This window comes from Rattus norvegicus, chromosome Y (genome assembly GCF_036323735.1).
Source record: "Rattus norvegicus strain BN/NHsdMcwi chromosome Y, GRCr8, whole genome shotgun sequence".
NCBI lineage: Eukaryota > Metazoa > Chordata > Mammalia > Rodentia > Muridae > Rattus > Rattus norvegicus.
The window spans coordinates 36453847-36457763 of NC_086040.1; positions in this window are offsets into that span (position 1 = coordinate 36453847).

Consider the following 3917-nt stretch of genomic DNA (forward strand, 5'->3'; position numbering starts at 1 on the left):
TCCTGTGACACAAGTGACTTTCCAAAGAAACCAAAATTTTTCCACTTCATCTAGCCTTATCTCACACTCGGCATGACATCACAAAACATATAATGGCAGTCTTGCAAGGTCCATAGACCTCAGATCCATCAGCCGCTGGAGTATCTGCAACTGTACTCTGTGACTCAGTCCTTTCATGAGCACAACCTTCAGTTATCCCCATAAACATTGTGCTCTCTCCATCTTTACTCTCAGCCAATAGCTGTACAACTTCCATCCAACTCAGCTGTGACCAGAAAAACCCTCATCAAAAAAGCCAATGAATTTTACTTGATTTTTTTCCCTGACGGAATGGAGTGTTCTCCCCGCATGGTTACACTGGTGTCTGAGTCATCTGTGATAAAACCCACTACTATTAAGAGCAAAGTCACAGGAACTATGAAAAATAGCAAATCACAGGACAAGCATCATAGTTGGCCAAGCTTTATTGAAGTATAATTTACATACTTTAAAAATCCATTTATTATTAAGTGTGTAATGTAATGATTTTACAGCAAAATTTATAGCTTCCTCCCCCCCCCCTTTTTTTTTCTTTTTTCTGGAGCTGGGGACCGAACCCACGGCCTTGTGCTTGCTAGCCTTCCCTTTTTTAATACTTATTTCCCACTAGTTCATAATAGAAGTCTATTAAAAACACAGAAGTGAAGTCAGGAGACGGACCAGAGCTGTAAGCAGCAAGGTTCTTGATTTGCTAAGACAACAGATACATTGGCAGAATCGTCTGGATAAATCCACTAGGGAAACATAGGTTCTTCTCTTAGCGTGCAGCCTCCAGACAAAGAGTTTAAAGGATTTAGTCATGGGTCCTCATACATCAAATCCGGACCTGAACTGGTATGGTCAGCATCACTTTTGGCCACATTCATGTTAATCCCATTCATCATTCTTACAAGTTGCCTAGCAACTCACATAGTAAACAAACTTATTTTGGTATATGGTTTGATAGGTTTCAGTCCATGGTCACATGTCCATGAAAGGGGCACGGTAGACCTCAACTGCTACCCTCACTGGCATCCAAGAAGCACCAACTCAGGAAGAGATCAAGGATAAAAAAACACCCTCCAAGACATGTTCCAAACGACCAAGTACCTTAATTTTCTATCTCCTAGTTTCCCACCAACTTCATACACATCTATCAACAGATGAACTCATTGATTACAGCCCACAGGGTCCATTTGCTTTTCATAGTCCCACCTTTGAACATTGTACTGAGACAACGTGTATCTTAAACCCATAAGGTAGGGCCAGAAGTTGTGTCAGAGGTCTAAACTTCACCTCACACTAGAAACAGCTGGGTAGGTTTCTCAACATCTCCTATTTCTTTCTCGTACTTGCTACACCACGTCTGCATTGCAGCATTTTGTCTGGGGTGAGATACCTTAAGCAGTCAATTGTAAAGACTCCCCCTTCCATGTGTTGGTTTGAATGTAAAATGGGACATCTATAAAATAGACACTCATGCATATACACAGACTCACAGAGAGAGGCAAAAAGTGAAGGAGTTGAGTCTTAGGAACCTTCAAGGAAGAGGGAGTGGAAATATAAGATACAATTCCTAGCGAGAACCAGAACAAAGCAGTGTCTTCTATAAACGACAGGACCACTATCCCTCAGCCCTAGAAGACAGGAAAGGGAGAGTCAGTTTTATACAAAGATATAGCTGGTGATAAGTTGGCCAGGCTCCAGTGGCTTGCCCAATGCCCATGAATTTATGGGCAGCATAAATGATTTGAGTGGATTATTACAGAGGGCAGAAAGAGAGCTTGAAGTTGGGAGAAGGGATTAGGTGTTGATGGATCTGGGAAGAGTTAGGAAGAGAAATGAAAAGTAGATTTTTGCAATATATAATGTACCAAGTTCTCAAGGAACTAATAAAAGTGGTTTTTAAAATACCATATCTGTACTGAACACATACAAACAATTTTTCTTGTCATCTCCTAAATAACAGACCCTCATGATTTCATTTCATTAAGTACAAAAGTAATTCAGAGATTATTTAAAGTGTAGGAGGTTCTGGGGAAATGGCAGAGGGGTAAAGCCAAGTGTGTGGTTACACATGCATTAACCAGTGCTTGGTATGAGAACAGGAGCACAGTTTACCTCAACTCAGGTTCAGCAAGGGACCCTGTCACAAGGGAATACAGTAGGTGGTGAAGGAGAAGAACACGCTCTACCCTCCCTCAGCCTCTGAACTTACATGTCTTTATGCACACAGGTACACACACACACACACACACACACACACACACACACACACACACATATAAATATGACTAGAGTATACAAGAGGCTTGCATAGGTTATATGCAAATGCAGTGTCGTTTTATCCAAGGAACCTGAGTACTTTTAGATCATTGGGAGTCCTGGGGGCAACTCTCAGAGGACAGGATATATCTCCTTATTGTGCAAACGAATCCTTTGTTGAGTGTGTGTCAGTGACTCCACACAATTCTCCTCCTCTAGGTTCCTGTGTATCACAGAGAATGATCTGGAAATACTGAAACAAATATAAACTAAAGGCTTTGTTGGGGTTTCTAGGCTTGCGTTAAAAATCATATTTGTCATGTTTTATTAAATGGAAGGGAAATCTTCAGCTCCCAGCAACAATAGACTCAATCATGTTGGCTTCTGTTTTATCCCATTATGAATAGCAATTAATTGCACATCAATAGCGTTCCATGCTTTGAACTAAATCAGGATGAAGGGATATGTTTCTGTAACCCCTACGTGGATAATCAAGTAGAAAGGGGGGAGGTATGATGCATTTGCCTTATGGGAGAATGATGGCTGGATTGGATACTTGTTATGCAAATAACCCTAACCTCTGAGTAATGAAATATAATGGTAAAATATACTACCAAATGTGATGGGCACTCATTACTTGATTTCTTTTAAAAGAAAAAAAAACATACTTCAGGATTTTGAATAAGTGTGACCCTCGAGGTTCAAATACTTGAATGTGTTTGGTTTCCAGTTTGTGGATTGTTTAGAAAGGATTGGGAGTTATGTTTTTGTTAAAAGAGATGGGTGAGTGGGACGTGGGGGCCTTGAGATTTCAAAAGCCCACCAGGCTTCTCTCTCTCTCCCTTCCTCTCTCCCTCCCTCCCTGTCCCTCTCCTTCTCCTTCTCCCTCTCCCTCTCCCTCTCCCTCTCTTTCTCTCTCTCTCTCTCTCTCTCTCTCTCTCTCTCTCTCTCTCTCTCTCTCTCTCATCTGGGGAGCAGGATGTGAGCTCACATGATCTACTTCAGCCATTCCTGCTTGCCTGCCAGCATGCTGCAATGGTGTCTACCACGATGGTCCATGTACTCACCCTCTGAAACTGTAATACTGCAATTAAATGTTTCCTGTTATAAATTGATTTGGTCATGGTGTCTATTCACAGCAATAGAACAGTAACTAAGGCACAGATCTTCCTGTCTATTTTTCAAATACTTTTGTACGTATTTCATTAAAGTTACCTGTTGTCCATTGAACAGTTTTATGAATAAGTTTCATGTTTAAAGACAAATAGTGCCATATAGGAGTGGAACTACTAGGAGGTTTGGCCTTTTTGGAGTGGCTGTGGCCTTTTTGGAGTAGGTGTGTCACTGTGGGCATGGGCTTTAAGACCCTAAACCTAGCTACCTGGAAGCCAGTCTTCTAGCAGCCTTCAGAGGAAGATGTAGAACTCTCAGCTCCTCCTGCATCATGCCTGCCTAGATGCTGACATGCTCCGGCCTTGATGATAATAGAATGAACTTGTGAACCTATAAGGCAGCCCCAAATAAATGTCCTTGTAAGGCTTGCATTGGTCATGGTTTCTTTTCATAGCAGTAAAACCCTAAGACATACATACATATATACATATACACATACACCCAGGTTTACACACACACAC